This window comes from Mesoplodon bidens, assembly GCF_964165515.1.
Source record: "Mesoplodon bidens genome assembly, chromosome: 7".
In the NCBI taxonomy this organism is placed as follows: domain Eukaryota; kingdom Metazoa; phylum Chordata; class Mammalia; order Artiodactyla; family Ziphiidae; genus Mesoplodon; species Mesoplodon bidens.
Window position 1 is genome coordinate 27,649,422 of NC_138164.1, and position 23,945 is coordinate 27,673,366.

Sequence of the window (23,945 nt, forward strand, 5' to 3'; positions counted from 1 at the left end):
TATGGAAGGTGGGAGGGAGGGAGACACAAGAGGGAAGAGATATGGGGATATATGTATATGTAGAACTGATTCACCTTGTGATACAGCCGAAACTAATACACCATTGTAAAGCAATTATAATCCATTAAAGATGTTAAAAAAAAAGAAATGAAAAATAAATAAGTAAATAAAAACAAGAAAGTTTAAAAATAACTATCTAAGATTTTTCCAAAGAGAAATTAGTAAAAGATGATCAAATTAAACTCAAAGTAAATTAAAAGGAGAAAATTATCCTTATAAATGCAGAAATCAGTGAAATAGAAAAAAGAACCAAAGATGGAAGTGAGTTAAAAAAATTCACTTAATATTTAAAAAAATATTAAAACCAATAGTCTTATAAAAAATTCTAAAGAAAAAAAATGAGAGGAAAACATATTACCAATCTCAGGAATGAAGTAGCCTATGCGACTGAAGCTCATATGGTTTTGGAACAAGAAACATGATGAACCTTCTATACTAATAAATTTGATCATTAACATGAACAAATTCCTTTAAAAATTGACTCAACAAAAAGATGTTGGAATAAGTTTATAAAGAAAAGAAGAAGTAAAGTTATCAAAAATTTTCCCATAATAGAACAACCAAGCTCAGATGGTTTCACTGATGAAGTGTAAAATGTAAGGGAAAAAATATCACCAGTTGTACATAAACTTTCAGACTGTATAGGAAAAGGCACATGTCATAACTGTTCTTATGTGGCTTGCATAACCCTGATACCAAAACTTGATAAGACTTTAGAAGGTAAAATTCTCTCTAAAAATATAGATTTAGACATTTGTAAGAAAATAGTAGCAACTAAAATACAATCATTACAAAGAGGAGTTAGTAAGAATGTAAAAAATTACAAGATTTGTTTAAAACTCAAAACAATTCAAGGTTAATTACCACATTAAAAGAATAAAGGTGAAAAGCACATGCCAATTCATTTCAATGGAAGGAGAATAAAACGTTTGACAAAATGCTATGCCTATCAGGATTTTTCTTTTAAGTTGAAGGAGGGAAAATTATCTTAGGAAACTAGGAAGAAAAGGAAAGTTTTGGTCCAATAAAGGGAATCAAAGAATTATATCTAGGAGAAATAATTATCGGTGAAGTATTGAATGTGCTTCAGTAATATCTGGAACAACGTAAGGTTGTTAGTATTCAGCAATTCTGTTTAAATATTGCACTAGAAGTTCTATCTGGTATAAATGGGTAAGAAAAACAAAGAAATTAAAAGCTTAAAGTTTGGGTAGTAGGAAATAAAACTGCACTATTCACAAATGGCACAATCGATTATGCAAAAAATCCTAAAGAATATACAAAACAACTACTTGAATCAATCAATAAATCTAGCACATTACAGGAGAAATATTTATTGTATTTCTAATTATTAACAGCAAATAATTGAAAAATAAAATTACAAATTCCATGAATATCAGCTTCAAAAATAAAGTATAAAATTAACAAGAGATGTTCAAGATTGCTACAGTGCAGACTATAAATCATTATCAAAATAAAGAAGAAATAAATTAATGCAGCAATATACCATGTTTTTGGATTAAAATGTTCAGTGTTGTTAAGATGTCAATTTCCCCCTAATCAATCTACAGAGTCTATAATCTCTGTCATAATCATAGCAGATTTTGTAACAGAAGTGAATAAGTTGATTTAAAATTTATATAGAAATGCAAAAGATTTAAAGTAGACAAAAATAACTTGGAAAATAATAATAAAGGTCAAGGATTCATAATACATAACTTCACTACATAAATTTAGAGCAACAGTAATCCAGATGTGTGATATCTGCATAAAGAGAGCCAATCTGATGAATTAAACTCAATAATGATTATAAAATAGACCCACACATATAAAGAAATTTGGTTATTTGAATTAAATCCACTGACTTATGAAATACATTATTTTCAATGAATGATGTTGGAAGAACTGGACATCCATATGTGAAAAGAAAAGAAAGTCATCACTCCATCATATCCATAAACAAGATTCATTTGAGATGGATCATATATTTAAACAAACAAGTCAAATCTATAAATATTCCAAATGAAAACATAGGAGAATATTTTTACCACCTTGGGTTAACAAAGGATTATTACACAGGACAGAGAAACCAATAGCTAAAGAAAATTGATAAAACAGACTTTGTCAAAATAAAAAACTTCTCATCAAAACATATCAATAAGAGACAAAGCAAAGACTGGAGAGAATATTGGATGGTCATATCTCATAAAATATTTGAATTAAGAGTATAAAGTACCGCTACAACTTGGTAAAAATTTTTTAAAGTTCAGTATATAAATCAACAAAGGACTTGAACAGACACTTCACAAAAGAAGATACAAAAATGGTCAATGACACATTTAAAAGTGCTCAATATTTTTGATTTTCAGGGAAATTAAAATTAAAATCACAATGAGATATCACTATGCATACCCTGGAATGATTAATATCAGGATGTACATGATTACTGGTGGTGGTATAAAATAATACAACTTCTTTGGGGAGAGATAGCTTCTTTTAACATTGAATATTCATCTGCTTATGGCCCAACAATTACATTCTTAGGTGTTTGTATAAGGAAATAAAAGCTTTATAAATATAAGATAATAGTCATGGCATCTTAATTCACAATAGCCAATAAACATAAATGTATATTAAAATGGGGTTGAATAAACAAATAGTGGTGTATTCATTCCATAAAATACTATTCAGGAATAAAGAGAATGAAATACTGTTACATACAACTACATCAATGAACCTGGGTCATTATGCTGAATGAAAGAATTTGAACCTCAAAGAATACATATTATTTGATTCCATTTACATAACATTCTAATTGTGGAAAAACTAATCCTTCTAAAATAGTCTGTGTCTCGATAGGGTTGTTGGCTATAGAGATGTAACTTACCTCTTTAAACTCTAAAACTCTTACTCTAAAATCTCAGTGAATTGTAAATTTAAGATTTATTCATTTCACCTGGATGTCAATTTTACCTCAAAAAAGTAGTTGTAAACAAATATTGACTCTCATTAATAATTTTGCTTTTCACAATGATATGGGCTAGAAAAGCTGAAACTAAGTTCTGTGTCTAGAAACTAACTTCTGAAACTAGCTTCTTCTAATCTTAAGCAAAGGGATAAATACATTGAGAAAAATGAAAGTACATTTTCTCACTGTTTTAGTGGTACAAATGTAGAAATGGCAACAATTAGAATGTACCTACTCTTATCGGATTGAAATTGGAGATAGTATGAAATTATGGATGTATATGAAGATATAGAAATAATATACACTTTTATGTGTGCATATGCATATATCTGTTGGCTCTCTTGTATAAGAAAACCTAGAAGCAGTGATACAACCATAGTAATGAGCACATTAGGGACCCAGATCTTGTTCTGTATGTATTATTCAATACAAAAAGGAACCAGACTCTTTGTAAAAATGCTTGATTCCAAGTCTGAGGAAGGAAAAGTTCAAGATGAGCCTGGATCATCTTATGCCAGAAAGTAAGAATTGAAGAATCAAAGGGACATGGCAAAATGACACTGAAGCCTGCTTAAAGCACTTCCACTGGTCAAATCTGGGAAATTTTTAGCAGTAAAATAAATAACTGGAGTAATAGACTATAAACCATCAAATAAAACAAGAATCAATGAGTCCATACTGATTAAAAAATGAATAAATAAACTAATGAAAGGGGCAAGAAAGCTATCCCTCATAATAGAATGCCAACTAATTAATATAGAAATAATAATGTAATTTGAAATGTGTCAATTGATGCTAAAAGCAGTGGATGGAAATTTTATGAGAATTAAATACTTACATTATATCAAAGCATCTTCCCACATATTGTTGTATGGAGACATTATTGTAATTAAGTGACAAAACTGACATGGCTGATATTGGGGTGAACTGGCATGTGCCTCCTGATGTGATGATTTGGGAAGGACAGAGAGCATGTCTTCCTCAGTGCCCCTGCCACAATATGAATCTAATTATGAGGAAAACTCAGATAATCACAAATTCACATATATTCTTTTAAAAAAAATCTACTCTTCAAAAAATCAAGATCAAGGAACACAAATGAAGCTGAGGACTTGTTCCATATGAAAAAGGGCTAAAGAGACATGCAATTAAATCCTAAAGGTGATCATAGATTAGATTTTGGACCAGGAAAAAGAATTGAGCTATAGACATTATTGTGTTAAGTAATAAACTGTGTATATGGAAAGTTGTTTAGATGATAATGTATCAGTGTTAAATTTCCTAATTTTGATAACTCTTTGGTTTTATAAGTGTGTTTGATTTTAGGAAACAGACAAAAATGTATTTAAGAGTAGTTAGGACCATGATTGTTAAGAAAATTCTTACACACATACACATAAAGAGTCGGTAAATCTGGACAGGTATATCTGTAGGAGTTCCTTGTTTTATTCATGTAACTTCTCTGTAATTTTGAAATACCAAAGTAAAAAGAAACAGAAAAAGTAAAAGAACTTAGAAGACTTCTGCAAAAGTAGATTGATAAATTTAAAGCTACAACTGGTTGACAGATGGAGCTGATTACTCAGGAGTCTGGATTTTTATAGGAGGGTTATCTTTTTCTTGAGTAGTTACTTCTGTGTGATATAATCTGAGCAATTTCAAGGAGACTCACAATAAGGATCCCAAATCTACACGGTTGTTATATTCATCTAACTACAAACCAGCTTTCACTGCAAATAGCAAATCCTTTAGTTTAAAAAGGATTTGCTATTTGCAGTGAAAGCCTGTTTGTAGTTAGCCAGATGACTACCCCACATCCTACTCTCCTAAAAATAATTAGGTCACTTGTAAACATTACCTCTGTTATTTCCCACAACTTTCCATATCTTTATGTCATACTCAGAATACTCTATGCCGTCAAATATCCTGAACTTCTTCCTGCTTCAGAGAAAAGTTGTTCCTTTTTCTAAATTTGACTTTCTTGTTTCCTAGGTTACTTTTCCTTGAATACCAATCTCATCCTTCCTGGCCTCCTAAACAAGGATCTCATTGTATCACACTGTCAAGAAGCTCTCCATCCTCTCCTTTCCTTTCACATTTATCTTTACTTTTATTTCTATTGACACATTTTCCACATGTATATATGTGTGTGTTTGTATATTCATACACCCTTACCTTAAAAAATAGCCAAAACCCCAAACCCAAAACCCAAATTCTCTTGAATGTGTAAAATGTGTTGTCTCTTTGAATGATCTTTTCTTATACCTCTACCTTTCAGCACTGTAACCTCCCCATTCCTTACAGAGTTGGGGTTTTTAAGCTTTTATTTTTCTAGAGAAGTGTTAAGTTTTCAACAAAAATCAAACGAAGATGCAGAGATTTCCATATAACCTGTGCCCACACTCATCAATAGCCTCCCTTGTTAGCAACTTCACTTATCAAAAGGGTACATTTTTACCAAGGGTGAACCTACATTGACACGTCATATCCACCCAAGGTCATTGATACTATTATTCTTTTCTTCTTGCAAACCAAGAATGGTTTTCTTTTGACTTAAGCTTGAAATTAATGTATATATGTATAAGATACACTTTTTGTATTTCAGAAAGCTGCAGAAATTTTTGTTTGACATTAATATCACTATGTCGTAGATGTCTGAAGCAAGCCCAATTGTTTTTTCTTGTATATTATTCATTCTTTTCTATCTGCATGACTATATAGCTCTTTCTTTATCCCTAAAATTAAGAAATATTATCAGGATATACCCTGCACTCATCCTTAAGGTCCTTGAGATATCTTTTCACTCATAAGATGTAATCTTTATTTCAGAAAATGTTTTTCTATTATATAATCAAAATTATGTTTCTAGTTTTGTTAAAAATGCCCTTGGTCTTTTGATAGGGATTGCATTAAATCTGTAGATTATCTTGGGTAGTATGGTCATTTTAACAATATTAATTCTTCCAATCCATGAACATGGTATACCTCTCCATCTCTTTGTGCTGTCTTTAATTTCTTTCATCAGTGTCTTATAGTTTTCTGAGTATAGTTCCTTTACCTCCTTAGGTAGGATTGTTCCTAAGTATTTTATTTTTTTTTGATATGATTGTAAATGGGATAGTTTCCTTAATTTCACCTTCTGATAGTTTGTTTTTATTGTATAGAAATGCAACAGATTTCTATGCATTAACTTTGTATACTGCAACTTTACTGAATTCACTGGTGAGCTCTAGTAGTCTTTTTGTGGCACTTTTAGGATTTTCTATGTATACTATCACGTCATCTGCAAACAGTGGCAGTTTTACTTCTTCCTTTCCCAGTTGGATTCCTTTTATTTATTTTTGTGTGTGTGTGTCTGATTGCTGTGGCTAGGACTTCCAATACTATGATTAATAAAATTGATGAAAATGGGTATCCTTGTCTTTTCCCTGATATTAAAGGAAATGATTTCAGCTTTTTATCTGTGGGTATGATTTTAGCTGTGGGCTTGTCATATATGGCTATGGCCTTTGTCACACTGAGTTATATTTCCTCTATGCCAACATTCTAGAGAATTTTCATAATAAATGGATGTTGAATTTTTGTCAAAAGATTTCTGCATAGAGAAAATCATATAGTTCTTATTCTTCAATTTGTTAATGTGGTGTATCACATTGATAGATTTATGGATATTGAAAAATCCTTACATTCCAAGGATAAATCTCACTTGATCATGGTGTATGATGCTTTTAATGTATTACTGGAATCAATTTGCTAATATTTTCTTGAGTATTTTTGCATCTATGTTCATCAGGGATATTGGCCTGTAATATTAATTTTTTGTTATATCTTTGTTTGATTTTGATATCAGGGTGATGATAGCCTCATAGAATGCATTCAGAAGCATTCCTTCCTCTGCAATTTATTGGAGTAGTTTGAGAAAGATCGGCTTTAACTCTTCTCTACTACAGGTTTTCTGGTATGTGGTTACCATGAGGTTTATATATAGCAATCTCTCTCTCTCTCTCTCTCTCTCTCTCTCTCTCTATATATATATATATATATATATATATATATATACTTGATTGTTTTAAATTGCTGATCTCTTTATTCCAAATGCATTTTAACAACCCTACTTTTGTGCTCTCTTCCCCTCACAATTATTGTTTCTGACATCATATTTTACATCTAATTGTTTTGTGTACTCAACTGCTAACTGTGGATATAGCTGATTTTATTACTTTTGTCTTTTAAGCTTGCCTTAACCAGTGTGCTTTTTCCTTTCATAACTTTAATGTTTCTAGTTGTGGCCTTTTCTTTTTTGTTTAAAGTTTATTTAACATTTCTTTAATTTGGTTTGATGTGTTGAACATCTTTAGCTTTTGCTTATCTATAAAGCTTTTGCTCTCTCCATCAAATCTGAATGAGAGCCTTGCCAAGTAGAAATTCTTGTGAATAGTAGGCTTTTCACTTTCATCATTTAAAATATATCATGTCATGCCCTTACAGCCTGCCATGTTTCTGCTGGAAAGTCAAATAATAGCCTTATAGGAGTTCCCTTGTATGTAACTTGTTACTTTTCCCTTGCAGCTTTTGATATTCTCTTTATTTTTAGTTTTTTTTTCCATTTTAAATACAATGTGTCTTAGTTGTTTCTCTTGGGTTGATCTTATATTGGGCTCTGCACTTCCTGGACTGTTTCCTTTCCCAAGTTAAGAAAGTTTTCAGCTGTTTTGTCTTCAATTATATTCTCAGCCCCTTTCTCTCTCTTCTCCTTCTGGGGCATTTATAATGTGACTAATAATGCACTTGATGTTCCCTCATAGGTCTCTTAAACTGACCTCATTTCTTTTCATTCTCCTTTCTTTTTTTCCTGTTCAGAATCAGTTATTTCCACTACTCTGTCTTCCAGCTCATTGATCTGTTCCTCTGTGTCATTTAGTCTACTGTTGATTCCTTCTAGTGTATTTTTCATTTCAGTTATTGTATTCTACATCTCTGTTTGATTGTTCTTTATACATTCTAACTCTTTGTTAAAAACTTCTAACTTCTTGGTCTGTGCATCCATTCACTTCCCAAGGTTTTTGAACATCTTTATAATCACTAACCTGACTCTTTCTTTGGTAGATTGGTTATCTTCACCTCACTTAGTTTTTCTTCTGTAGTTTTGTGTTGTTCCTTCTTCTGGAACATGTTCCTCTGTTGTCTCATTTTGCTTAAGTTGCTATTTTTTCTATATATGTATCTGGTAGGTTGGTTGTTTTCTTTTTTTTAAGATTTTTTTGATGTGGACCATTTTTAAAGTCTTTATTGGAGTTGTTACAATATTACTTGTTTTATGTTTTAGTTTTTTGGCCATGAGGAATGTGGGATCTTAGCTCCCCAACCAGGGATTGAACCTGCACCCCTGCATTAGAAGGCAAAGTCTTAACCACTGGACTGCCAGGGAAGTCCCTGGTTATGTTTTCTGTTCTTAGACAAGTGATGTTTTGTAGAAAATGTCCTATGTATCCCAGCATCTCTTATCATTAGAGCTATATGCTCTAGGATTTCCCCCTGTGAGGACTACATGGGTCTTTCTGTTGTAGTTAGTTAACTTTGTGGGCAGTCTGGTAGGCTTTGTTGGCCACCAGTCCAGTTGGTTGCCAGGCCCTGACTTGTGTGAAGGCTGCTGGCTACTGGTTGGTGGGACCAGGTCAAGAGGCAGTTGACTACAGGACCTGGAGTACTCTGGAACTAGTGGTGACTTAGTGGTAGGTGGAGTCAACATCCAGGAGACCCTGAGGTTGTTCTCTGCCCACTGGTAGCTGAAACCAGTTTCTTGAGCTAGTGGTGGTCTATTGGTTAGCCAAGTCCTGGAGTCTGGTTGCAGGGTCCAGGGATCCTAAAACTGGTTTCAGATCAATGGTGGCTGGAAACAGTTTTTGAAACAGTTGGCTATGGTGTCTGGGTTGTCTTGAGGTTGTGTTGGCCTACTAATGGACAGGTCCAGGTCCAAGCCAGTTCCAGGACAGGAACTGGCCTGCTAGTTGGGCCAGGTCTTTAGGCTATGGGGCTGTGATTTTCTTGCTGCTAGTGCATGCCCTCTGTTGGGTAAGACTGGGCCCAAGGCTAGAGCAGTCTCATTGGTGGACAGGGCAAAGGCCATGGGATTCTGAGGTTAGTGCCTGACCACTGGAAGCTGGGCCTCAGAGTCTCTGGCTGGAGGGCCTTGAGGGTATCATGTCTAGTACCTGCACAGTGACACATGGGGCAGGGTCCTTGGCCCTCTGGTGGGATGACACTTGCCAGTGTCAGGGTCCACATGGTAAAAGGAATTCCCTTAAATGGCTTCCACCTGTGTCTCTGGACATAGGGTGAGCTGCTGTTGCCTACTGCCTCTCTGGGAGGCCCTCCAGTATCAACAAATAGATCTGACTCTGGGTCCTTTCAAATTATTGGTTCTGTCCTGGCTCCCAGAGTGTGTGAGATTTTGTGTGCACACTTTAAGAGTGATTTCTCTTTCTTCAGCCTTCTGAGAATCCAGAAAGTAAGTCCAGCTGGCCTTTGAAGCCAAATGTTCTGGGGTTTAACTTTCCAGTTCAGGAACCCTGTGCTGGGGAGCCCGGTGTGGGGCTTGAACCTCTCACTCATTTGAGAGAAACTCTGCAATAGTATTTATTCTCATGAATCACTATATTTTACATCTATAATTTATATAATATTATACATTGACTATACTTCAATAAAGAAGTAATTATTCTCCTATTTGTTGTTCACCCACCCAAGTTATAGGACTTGAATATATTGTTACTCTTTCCCTCCTAGTTTTCTTGCTGTGGTTCCTTCCTTATATCTTTAGTTGTAGAAGATATTTTCTCGTAGGTTCTGATCTTTGTCATGAATCATTGTTCTGTAAATCATTGTGATTTTGGTGTGCCTGTGAGAGGAGGTGAGTTCAGATTCTTTCTATTCCACCATGTTGCCATTGACCCTCTAGCTCTTTTTTTCCCTCAGTTTTTATATTATTTGGGATTAATAGAGTTAGTTGGATCATTTTTCATGATTCTATTTTATTTACACCCTTGTCTTATTTATTATACCACATTTAAAAAATTTCTTTAATTTAGTGATTTCTTTATGGTGTCCAATATACACATGTAACTTATCAAAAGTTTGCTTTCAAATGATAGCATACCATTTCTTATACAGTTTAAAAACCATACATAAACATACTGCCAAGTCATCCCTCCCATTACATGTGCTATTTTTGTCACACATTTTACTTTTTAATAGTTTATAAACTCGAAGGTACATTATTACTATTTTTTAAACACTGTGTGGTCATCTCAAGTGATTTTAAAAAATAATATCTTTCATATATATATATTCATGTTTACCATTTCTGAAGCTATTATTTGTGTGGTTTCATGTTTCTCTCTGGTTTTATATTCCTTCTGTGTGAAGAACTTCTTCCTTGAATATTTATTATAGCACAATGAATTTTCTTAGTTTTCTTTGTCTGGACATATATTTATATCACCTTAAGTTTTCAAAGACATTTTCATTAGCATAGAATTCTGGGTTATCAGTTTTTGTTTGTCAGTTTATTTGTTATATATTTTTTGCAACAGTTTAAAGGTGCTACTTCATTGTCTTCTATCTTGCATAGTTTCTGACAAATAATCTACTATAATCCTGGTGTGTGTTTTTTAAATGGTAGTATTTTTCTCTGATTTCCTTCACGGTATTTTTCTACAGCTCTGTATACTTTGCTCTGTTTTACTGAGTTTGTTTTCCTTTTTGTATTTCTAATTTGTTATTTTGTGTATAGTTCTTCAAGTTCACTGATTCTTTCTTCAGCTTCCTTGAATCTAATAATAAGCTTCTCAAAGGACTTTTTCATCAGTAAGTTCTTTTAATTTTTTATATTTTAACTTGACTCTTTTTTATAGTTTCTGTAACTATTTAAAAAAATTTAATCTAGCCATGCCTGCTGTCTATCTTTTGACTAAATACCTTAGTATATTAACCATAGAATGTTCAAAGTCCTGGTTTGAAAGTTCCACCTTTTTATCTTCCCTGAATTATTTTATATCCTTTTGTCTCTGAAAAATGTGTGGGTTTTTTTTCTTGTTTTATTGTGAATCTTGTAAATTTTGGTCACATAATTGACATCATATGAACAATATTAGAGGCTGAGGCAAATGATATTAACACCTGCAAATACTATTCTATCGTGCAGTTAGTATGCAATGTTGAGTCAGTTTTGTCAGGATTTGAGCTAAGTTTGTTTGTGTGGTTGTTCTGGCTACTTTCACTGTAATGTAGGCTTCAAATTCCTCCAATGTATTTCAAGTATTGGGAACCTAGTGGTGAAGGGCTTTTCTCAGTATTTGTGTCCCACCTTCAGATTTCAGCCAATATTGAACATCTTTGCTTCATGGGGTTCTCGCTCCATGTTCTAACCCTACAAGAATCCACTGACTATTTAACAAGGGCTTACTAGGTTGGTTGTGAAAGTGTGGGAAGGGAGAGTTCTCTGTTATTATTGTCCAACTTCAGTCTTATATAATAAGCCTAGTGTGTCTGGATCTTGGAGGTGAGAATTTCATAACATCCCTGCCACTCTTCTCCAAGGCAGACAGATATTGCTTTATATCTGTGGTGGACCTTGTCTGAGGGTATTCTTTCACTTACTCTTTCCCCAGCAACAACAGCTATTTAACTATTCCTTGGAGGTGACATAGTTTGCAGTCTTTCCCCAAATGCTTAAACATTTTGCTCCATATGAGATAATAAACTGTGCAGGGGAAGTGAAGCTACATGCCTTTCCTGCAGCACAGACTAATCCCTTCTATATCAATCAGAATTTGATAAGAGAAGTAAATCACTAGAATATACATATGGATTTATTACTGAAATTTGACCTTAATCAATTGTGAGAGCTGGTTAAGCAGTTCCTGTAGGTCTTTTAATCTAATACTGGAACTTGAAATCCATAGGGCAGGTAATTGGTAAGAAAAGATGAATATAATGTGAGAAAATCAAGACACAATCTGGAACCTCTAAGCCCAAACCCTGTCAAGTTTTGTTGTTTCTGAATTTGATGGTATGGAGATTCAGGGAAGGGTAAAGAAGTATCATTCTGTAAAGCTGAATTAGTCTATTATCAACAGTGTGCATAAAGTACAAAATGGCTAATTCCCTCCCACCCCCCAAATCTCCCAATAATACCTCTTGTAGCTCACTGTAACTGGAAATATACAGAAATAGTAATTGAGGGAAAAGTAATTCATCCTCATTGAAGTGATACCTTAAATATCCTCATACCATCTTCAGCTTCTGCACCCCATGGTAAGCTCTTTCTGCTCTCCCTACACCTTGTACTTAATTTTTCCATAAGTATCCAGGGTCATTTCTCAGGGTCATGGAAAAGAGCATGGGAATGAATATGAAATTCACTTGTGTCTAGGATCCAAACAGTTCAGTTCAAACTGAATGAACAAAAAGTTCTTTCAGATGTATGACTTAAACTTGCCTAAGATAGTGTAGGGAAAATTTGGATTAACAACTGTTCTTATGAGGAAAAATATGGGTGGAATTTTAAGTTGACTACAAACTAAATATAAGAAGACATCTTGATGTGACTGTGAAAATAAACCAATGCATGCTTTAGTTACTTTAGCAGAATAATATTTTCATCAGCAGATATTGACAATTAGGAATGAGGTAAGGAAGAGGCAACCAAGACATCTATAAACAATGCCTTAGAAAAACAATATTATAGCAAGAAAGAATAGTATACCTGGGTGAGACACAGATGGCAGAATAGAAGGACATGGAGCTCACCTACTCCCACAAATATATCAAAAATACATATAAATATGGAACAATTCTCACAGAATACTTACTGAATACAGGTGGAAGAAATATAACCAAAGCTGCAAGAAAGATCACCACATAACCTGATAAGATTAAAAACAATAATAATAATAAAAGGAATTGATATGGGACCTGCCCCCTGGGAGAGAGCTGTGAAAGAAGAAAAGTTCCATCATCCTGGGAACACCCTTCACCAGCTGGGAGACCATCTGGGAAAGACAGGCAGTTTCAGAGACACTGAGAAGGGTGTAGAAGCCAGCTTTCAGCAGGCAGAACATAGAGAGACTAGCACAGATGGTCCTGGCCACCTCGCTGCACTCCCCAGCCTGAGACAAGCAACAGCTGGTATGTTCAGGGCTGTGAAAACCACAGAGAAAAGAGGAGGCCCTACTCAACATCCAGCACCAGGTTTTGTCATCACAACATCAATAAGACCCCTATCAATGGGATAATAGCCAGTACACATTGAGTAAAGACATGGCAGGCATCCATAAAAAAGCAGTCCTTGCATTAAAAAATTTGAGTCACACATGTTACTCAGGGATGCTCCCACATAAAAACAGCCCTTCAAGACCACAATAGATAACTGGTTCTCCTAAATTCATAGAGTCAGAGAAATATAAGTAAAATGAAGAAGCAGAAGAGCCACACCCACTTAAGAGAACAAGAGAAATCCCCTGAAAGAACAAACAATGAAACAGACCTCTCTGGCCTACCAGACCTGGAGTTCAAAAAGGAGGTAATAAAAATACTGAGGAAATAAGAAAGGCTATTTATAAAAATGCATATCACTGTAACAAGGAAAATATAAAGAGGAGCTAGTTAAAATTATGAAATGCATTTGCTGAGATGAAAGCCAAACTAAAGGCAATAAATAGCAAGCTAAATAATGCAGAAGAACAAATAAGTGATCTGGAAGAGAGAATAATGGAAATCACCCAATCAGAACAGCAGCAAGAAAGCCAAATTTAAAAAAAAAAATGAAAGCAATATAAAAAACATATGGGGTAATATAAAGCATACCAATCTATGCATAATAGGGATGCCAGAAGGAGAAGAGAGATAAAAGGGGATTGAAAATGTATTTGAAGAAATTATGGCTGAAAATTCCCAAACCTAAAGAAGAAAACAGATATCCAGGTACAGGAAAGACAGAAGGTGTCAAAAAAGATGAACCCAAACAGACCTATAAAAAACATATTACAATTAAAATGGCTAAAGTTAAAGATCAAGAGGATTTTAAAGGTAGCAAGAGATAAAGAGCTAGTTACAAAGGGAATCCCCATAAGGCAATCATCTGATTTCTCTACAGAAATGTTGTAGGACAGAGGGAGTGCCAAGATATATTCAAACTCATAAAAGGGAAAACCTGCAACCTAGGAAATTCTACCCAGCAATATTATAATTTAGAATAGAAACAGATAAAGAAATTCTCAGACAAGCAAAAATTTAAAAAATGCAGCTATCTTAAATCTATCCTAAAGGAAATATTGAAAGACCTCTAAAGAGAAAAGAAGCAAGGATATACAGGAAAGAGAAAACCACATTTGGAAAGTAAATTACTAAATAAGCCAGTACATAGATTTTAAAACAATCAAATAAAAATTGTTAAACAGATGATAACTACAATTAACAGCAAAGGGATAAACATGAAGATGTAAAAGAGGACATCAAAATCATAAAATGTGGAGGAGAATAGTGAGAAAAATGGAGATTTTTTTCTTAGAATGTGTTTGAGTCTATATGACTGACTACAAGTCTAAAGCAAGTGGATATAGTAACAGGTTAACATACTTGAAAAACAGGGTAATCACAAATCAAATATATATAATAAATTCAGAAAAAACAAAAAGAAGGTAACTCAATCATAATACAAAAGAAAATCATAACGATAATACAAAAGAAAACACAAAAGGAAAAAAAAAGGAACAAAGAAGAAATAAAAATCAACTGGAAAACAAGGTCTAAAATAACAATAAATACATATCTATCAATAATTACCTTGAAGGACAATGGACTAAATGCTCTTATAAAGCAGAGGGAGCTTAGCTCAGTGCTCTGTGATGACCTAGACAGGTGGGATGGGGGGTGGGAGGAAGGTCCAAGAGGTAGGGGGTATATGTATACATATAGCTGATTCACTTCGTTGTACAGCAAAAACTAACACAACACTGAAAAGCAATTATACTCCAATAAAATAATTTAAAAGAAGATATAGAGTGGCAGTGTGGATAAAGCAAACAATAACCTACAATATGCTTCCAATAAGAGACTCACTTCAGGGCAAAAGACATACTTAGACTGAAAGAGAGGGGATGAAAAAGATATTCAAGCAAATGGAAATGACAAGGAAGTGGGGTTAGCAATACTCATATCAGAGAAAATAGACTTTAAATCAAAGGCATTAAAGAAAGATAAAGAACACTATATAATGAGAAATATATCAATATAAGAGGATATTAAACTTGTTAACATATAGGCACTCAATACAGGAGCACCAAAATATATAAAACAAATACTAACAGACATAAAAGGAGTAATTGACAGGTATACAATAATGGTAGGAAACTTTAACACCCTACTGAAATCAATGGAGAGATCTTTCAGGCAGAAAATCAATAAGGCAACAGAGATCCTAAATGACACAATATAACAGTTACACTTAATTTATATATTCAGGAAATTACATTCCAAAAAAAAAAAGAATACACATCCTTTTCCACTGCACATGGAACATTCTCTAGTATAGACCACAGACTAGGACACAAAACAAACCTCAACAAATTTAAGAGGATAGAAATTACTTCAAGCATCTTTTCTGACCACAACAGCATGAAATGAGAAATCAACCACAGAAATAGAAATAAGGAAAAAAATGATTACATAGAGACTAAACAACAGGCAACTAAAAACCCAATGGGTCAATGATGACATCAAAAAGGACATTAAAAAATACCTTGAGACAAAAGACATTGAAAATACAGTCACACAAAATCTATGGGATGCAGCTAAAGCAGTCTTAAGAGGGAATTTCATAGTGATACAGGTTTCCTCAAAAAACAAGAAAAATCTCAAATAAACAACTTAAACTTCCACCTGAAAGTATTAGAAAAACAAAAAGAAAACCTAAAGTTAGCAGAAGGAAGCCACCATCATCCTGGCACTAAAACCAGACAGACACTACAAAAAAAAAAATTACAGGCCAATAACTTTGATGAATATAAAGGCAAAATTCACAACAATGTATTAGCAAACTGAATCCAACAAAACATAATAAAGGTCTTACACAATGATCAAGTGGGGTTCCTCCGAGGGTCATATGGGATGGTTTAATATTGCAAATCAATCAACGTGATGCACCACATCAACAAAAGAAAAGACAAAACCCACAAGATCCTCTCAAAAATGCAAAAAAAATCATTTAATAAAATTCAACATCCATTCATGATAAAAACTCTTACCAAAGTTGGTATAGAGGGAACATATCTCAACATTATAAAAGCTATTCATGACAAACCCACAGCCAACCTAATACTCAATGGTGAAAAGCTAAAAGTCTTCTCATTAAAATCTAGAAGAAGATAAGAATGTTCAGTTTCACCACTTCTATTCAATATAGTATTGGAAGTCCTAGCCATAGCAATCAGAGAAGAAAAAGAAATTAAAGATATCCAAACTGAAAGAGAAGGGGTAAAATTGTCATTATATGCAGGTGACATGATACTATATATAGAAAACCCTAAATATTCCACACAAAACCTACTAGAACTGATAAATGAGTTCAGCAAGGTAGCAGGGTAGAAGATTAACAAACAGAAATCTGTTGCATTTCTTTACACTAACAATGAAATAACAGAAAGGGAAATTTTTAAAAAATCTCTTTTAAAATTGCATCCAAAAAAATAAAATACTTAAGGATAAACCTGACCAAAGAGATGAAAGACTTATACAATGAGAACTATAAAACATTGATAATGGAAATTGAAGATGATTCAAAGAAGTGAAAAGATATCCCATGATCTTGGATTGGAAGAATTAATACTATTAAAATGGCCATACTCCCCAAGGCAATCTATAGATTTAATGTGATCTCTATCAAATTACCATGACATTTTTCACAGAATTAGAACAAATAATCCTAAAATTTATATAGAACCATAAAAGATCCAGAATTGCCAAAGCAATTCTGAGGGAAAAGAATAAAGGTGGAGGCATAACCCTCCCAGACTTCAGACAATATTACAAAGCTACAGTAATCAAAAGAGTGTGGTATTGACACAAAAACAGACATGAATCAATGGAACAGAATAGACAGCCCCAAAATAAACCCATGAATGTTTGGGCAATTAATCTACAACAAAGGAGGCAAAAACATACAATGGATAAAAGACAGCCTCTTCAGCCAGTGGTGTTGGGAAAGCTGGACAGCTGCATGTAAATCGATATAGTTAGAACATTGCCTTATACCAAACACAAAAATAAACTCAAAATGGCTTAAAGACTTAAATATGCATCATGCCATCATAATACTCCTAGAAGGGAACATAGGCAAAACATTCTCTGGCAAAAATCATCACAATGTTTTCTTAGGTTAGTCTCCCAAAATAATAGAAATAAAAGCAAAGTTAAACAAATGGGTCCTAATAAAACTCATAAGCTTTTGCACAGCAAAGGAAACCATAAACGACAAAAACACAAACTACAGAATGGGAGAAAATATTTTCAACAGATGCGACCAACAAGGAATTAAGTTCCAAAATATAAAAACAGCTCATACAACTTCATAACAAAAAAACAACCCAATGAAAAAATGTGCAGAAGACCTAAATAGACATTTCTCTTTAGAAGACATAACGATGGCCAATAGATACATGAATAGATGCCCAACATAGCTAATTTTTAGAGAAATACAAATCAAAACTACAATGAAGTATCACCTCACAGCAGTCAGAATGGCCATCATTAAAACATCTACAAATAATAAATTCTCAATAGGGTGTAAAGGAAAGTGAACCCTTCTATTCTGTTGGTAGAAATGTAAATTTGTGCAGCTACTACGGAAAACTGTATGGAGGTTCCTTAAAAAACTAAAAATAGAGCTGCCATATGATCCAGCAATCCCACTCCTGGGCCTATATCCAGAGAAAATTCTAATTCAAAATTATACATCCACCCCTTTGTTCATAGCAGCACTATTTACAATAGCCAGGACATGGAAGCAACCTAATTGTCCATCAACACATGAATGGATAAAGAAGATGTGATATCTATACCTATATATCTATATCTATATCTATATCTATCTATATCTATATCGATCTATTTATCTATCTATCTATGTATATATATATATATATATATATGTGTGTGTGTGTGTGTGTGTGTGTGTGTGTGTGTGTGTGTGTGTATATACACACAGTGGAATACTACTCAGTCATAAAAAGGATAAAATGATGTCATTTGCAGCAACATGGATGGACTTAGAGATTCTCATACTAAGTGAAGCAAGTCAGACAAAGACAAATATATGATATAACTTGTTTGTGGAATTTAAAATATGATACAAATGAACTTATTTACAAAACAGATACAGACTGACAGACATAGAAATCAAACTTATGGTTACCAAAGGGAAAAGGAGGGGGATACATAAGGGGTTTGGGATTAGCAGGTACAAACCACTATATACAAAATAGATAAATGACAAGTTCCTACTGTATAGCACAGGGAACTATATTCAATATCTTGTAAAACAAACTATAATGGAAAAGAATATTAAAAAGAATATTAAAATATATATGCTAATCACTTTGTTGTATACCAGAAACTGACACAACATTGTAGTATAAATGTATAAGTATAAATCATCTATACTTCAATTTAAAAAAATATTAAAAGAAAGAATATTATACTTGGAGAAAAGGAGGTTTGGGAGAGTCTCTAATATCTGAGGCTTGTCACATGGAAGATGGAGCATACTGCTTTATGTAATCCCGTAAGAGAGAAAAATGACCAAAGGACAGAGGCAATGTTGATTCAATATAACATAGAATGAAAAATAATCATTTAAGATCACTTCCATGAGAATCCTTGGAACATGAAATTGGAAGAGGTGGTTAAGAAATAGATCAGTGATTATAAAATATGCCTGCACAATAGTGTCAAACAGGAATGTAATCAAATGTAAAAATGTCAAGACCCTACATCCCAGATATTCTGACTTAATAGATGTAGGATTGGGCATAGCCATCAGTATTTTTTAAAAAATCTTCCTAGAAGAATCTAATATACTGTCAAGGCCAAGGATCAGTGGATCAAATGGTTTCCAAGACCCAATAAAACTCTAGTTCTGGAATATTGTAACTAGACTAAATTTCTATTTTAAAGGTGGGAAGATAAAATAGAATTGCATTCTATTTACCATAGTCATCTTGTGAGGTTTCCAACCATAAAGACTAATCAATATAACTGCCTTTATCTGGCCCATTTTCTGCAGTGGTCCTATTCCAGAACTGTGCTTTTATTTACTTAACTGAGTAGCAATTTCTGTCCCAATTAATCCAATTCTCTAGCTCTTAATGGTTGCTCTAATCCAGAATATTTTTTATCCCTGTGCTTGTCAGCCATTCACTTTTTTGTTTTATATATTCTTTTGAAGAATACTGTTTTTTCTGGCTCAGTTACCTATATATGCACACTACTGTATATGGCTAAATCCTTAACAACTAAGCATTCCCAAACTTTGATTTCTGTGTCAGTCATAAACCACTTTAATTTGAGCAAACAGGGATCCTTCTAGAAGATACTTCTAGTGATAAAGACATAATAAAGACTTTTATTGGATTTTCACAATTTTATCCAAATATCCAGTATATTGACTATGGTCAACAAGGCCCTAATGCTCTATCATCTTCCTTATGCTCAGTAATTACCTCTTGTCACAGGCCCCATCATTTACTCTACTCTAGGTCCATGAGCCTTCTTGCTCTTCTTCTTGCTTACCAGGAACACTCTTTCTCTTTAAGATCATTGTTCATGCTGCTCTCTGCTTTCTGCACACTTACTGAAAAGCTACATAACATTTTCCCACTCTTTTTCTTTAACCAAATGTCATTCCCTCAGATATGCCTTCCTTGAGCAACCTAAATTTATTACCTTCCTATATTTCTTTTCAAACACTTATCACTGCATGACATAATTTAATTTTTTTGCTTATTTCTTTCCATCGTCCTCCAACTAATATGAAAGCTCCATGAGGGCACAGGTTCTTTTTTTTTTTAATAGATCTCTATTGGAGTATAATTGCTTCACAATACTGTGTTAATTTCTGCTGCACAAGAAAGCGAATCAGCCATATGCATACACATGTCCCCATATCCCCTCCCTCTTGCCCCTCCCTCCCATTACCTCTATCCCACCCCTCTAGGTCATTGCAAAGCACCAAGCCGATCCCCCTGTGCTAAGCTGCTGCTTCCCACCAGTTAACTATTTTACATTCAGTAGTGTATATATGTCGATGCTACTCTCATTTCACCAAGAAGACATACAGATGGCCAAGAGGCACATGAAAAGATGCTAAACATCACTAATTATTAGAGAAATGCAGATCAAAACTACACTGAGGTATCACCTCACGCCGGTCAGAATGGCCATTACCAAAAAAGCTAGAAACAATAAATGCTGGTAAGGGTGTGGTGAAAAGGGAACACTCCCGCACTGTTGGTGGGAATGTAAATTGATACAGCCACTGTAGAGAACAGTATGGAGGTTCCTTAAAAAACTAAAAATAGAACTACCATAGCAATCGGCTTTGAATACTGGTTTATCCCCAGTGTTCATATCAGTGTCTCACATAATAGGTGTTCAGTAAATATTTGTCAAATGGATAAGTGAAAGAATGATTAATGGGGAAATTTTTTTCTTGGAGATTATGACTTGCTAGTCAATCTAGGTAGTAGAGTTAAGTCTGGAGTGTCTAAGACTCCTGCTTTATTCTATACTAAGATTGTGGGTCACAGAAAAGAGTCAATACAAGGAGAGATAAGAGGATGGAGAGTTAGCCTAGTGGAGCTTTAGATTTTCATTATTTTAGTGATGGTTGTAAAAATATATACTAGTTAATTTAAGTCATAATGAAATACACAAGAGAGCCATCATGGACAGCTATAGAGGCATACAAAACTATAAGTAATGAGATATAATTTCTAGACCATGCACAACAAAGGTGCATGCTGTGCATTGCTATACTTTCAAGGTATAATATTACCTTGGTTTTCACAAAGCATATCCCTACAGCAATAAACATAGTAATTCAATTTTCAGTTCCATGTAATTACTGGGTAATATACTTAATTGATATACTCTAATTTCAGTTCTGTTAAACGTAACAAATCTCTAGTGTGAAATAATTTTAATTAACAATCAACATAAAAATAGTAATCATATTAGAGTAATTTTATATTCTGTATAGATCTTACAGTTTAGCTCAACCTATAATTAAAGCTTACATTACAAATATGAATGGTTTGTATACATAAGCAGTTTGAGTTTAAAACAGCTGCCCTTACAAATACATTGTAAAGATATATTTTTCAAGTGAACTTGATTTCAAATTTCTCTGAAGGAAACATTTGGAAAAATAAAATGTTTGAGTTGGCAGAATTCTCCAATTGTTTATAAAATTTTCAACACTGCTGCTGTATATAAAAGGCATTACCCATGCCAGTTTTAGTTTAGTTTCCAGACTCTCGCTTAATGCTTCCCATACCCCTATGTTGATAGCACAAAACTCTGCCTTAGGCAAACGCCTCATTGTTCTCTATGCAGCAAAATCAAATATTAATTCTAACATGAGTCAATATAATCTGAATTACTTGCTTCCACTCATTACCGAATTGTGTTTAATTTAGAATCATATGAAATTCCTTAAAACATAAAGGAAATCTAAATGGACAAAGAACTTACATAATCAAATATTCTCAAGTATATGTAAGTCAAGCATACTTGAAAATGTAATATAATAGTTTTGATAAATAAGTAAAAGAAGAAAATAAAAGAAAAAGTAATAAGAAAAAGTCCTCTTAAAAAGATGAGCTTGAAAAGTTGAGCTCTCATTGTATATTGGAGCAAAATGTAGATGGGAAGATAAATTATGACAACCAACCCAAGTCAAAAGTACTAAAGCTGATGACCTCTTTTTAAATAGTGAAATATAATTTTTCTAATATTTTAAGTTTATTTTAAGTAGCGGTTTTGCCAGAGGTGTCATGTGGAGAGAAAGAGAGAGATAGAGATATGTAGATATACATGCACCATATTAACAAGAGAGCAGAAATGAGTCAGTTGGGGACAAGGAAACTAGATACCAATTTTTTAAAATTAATTAATTAATTAATTTAATAATCAATTATTTATTTTTCTTTTGTCTCCATTACTCATTGAGTGAAAGGGCTATACTCTTCTCACTTATCCTATATAGTCATTTGCTTTTTCTTCTGGAGTTTCTGAAGTATTTGATACATCTCTTTAGACCTGATATTTTGTTATATTTTTGGTTGATAATCTCTTGAGAAATAGCTTCTTAGATAACTTCAACATCATTTTTCATAACTACCTATTTTAAGTGGAACTTCAAGTTTTCTGAGCCTTAGCCTCTTAATCTGTAAAATGGTATTAATAATATCTGTCCTACATATGTCCCAAGGCTATTTTTAGAGTTCAACAGGAATTGAATAAGGAAAGTTTGTGTCTGTAAAGTCTTGAGGAGGCCAGTGAGCCAGTTGTTTGGTTTTCTGTCTCGTCATCCATCTCATTTTGACTAATGGGCATGGAGAATCAAATTTTACCAAAAGCCAGACTTTGTCTTGGCAACATATGTAGATTTAACCATGATCTTGTCTTCCTTCATGATCCATGGCTGATTCCAACATTCACACATCAGTGCTGCAGCCAGTCCCAAGCTATCCACCTCTCAATAGGATATATTAGTTATTTTTCTTCAAATCATTTTCTAAGTTATTTTCACAGTCCTCAAGGAGAAGATATGTAATATCCTATAAATTGCTGTGCATTAAATTAAAAAATTAATACACTTTATTTTAGAGCAGTTTTAGAGTTATAGAAAAATTAAACAGAAAGTACCTAGTTCTTATATAACTTCCACAGTTTCCACTGTTATTAATATCTTTCATTAGTGTAGTACATTTGTTTTAATTGATTAATCAATATTGGTACATTGTTATTAACTAAGGTCCATAGTTTACATTAGGGTTAGGTTTAGGGTGTACATCAAATGGGTTTTGAAAAATCTATAACATGTATTCACCATTATATTGTCATACAGAATAGTTCAACTGCTTTAAAAGTCCTCTGTACTCAATCTATTCACTTCTCCCTTACCCCTGTTACCCTCCCAACCACTTTTCCCACTGTTTCTATAGTTTTGCCTTTTCCAGAATGTCACATAGTTGGATTCAAACACTATGTAGCCTCTTCAGACTGTTGTTGTTGTTGTTGTTGTTGTTGTTTTCATTTGGCAATATGTATTAAGTTTCCTTGTGTCTTTCTGTGGTTTGGCAGTTCATTTCTTTTAAACACTGTATAATATTCTATTATATGAATATAACACAGTTTCTTTATCCACTCACTTATGGAAGGACATTTTGGTTGTTTCCAATTTGGGACAATTATGAATAAATAAAGCTGCTATAAATGTTCATGTACAGGTTTTCTGTGGGCATACATTTCCACACATTTGGATAAATACCAAAAGATATGATTGCTGGATTATATAAGAGTATGTTTAGCTTTGTAAGAAACCGCTAAACTGTCTTCCAAAGTGGCTATATATACCATTCCTTCCTGCAATGGATTAGAGTTCCATTGCTCTATATCCTCTTTAACATTTAGTGTTGTCAGTGTTTTGGATTTAAGCCACTCAAATACGTGTGCAGTAGTATCTCATTGCTTTAATTTTTAATTCCTCAATAATATATAATGCTGAGCATCTGTTCATATTCTTGCTTGACTTATATATCTTTTTTTTTTTTTTTTTTTTTTTGCTGAGTTGTTTGTT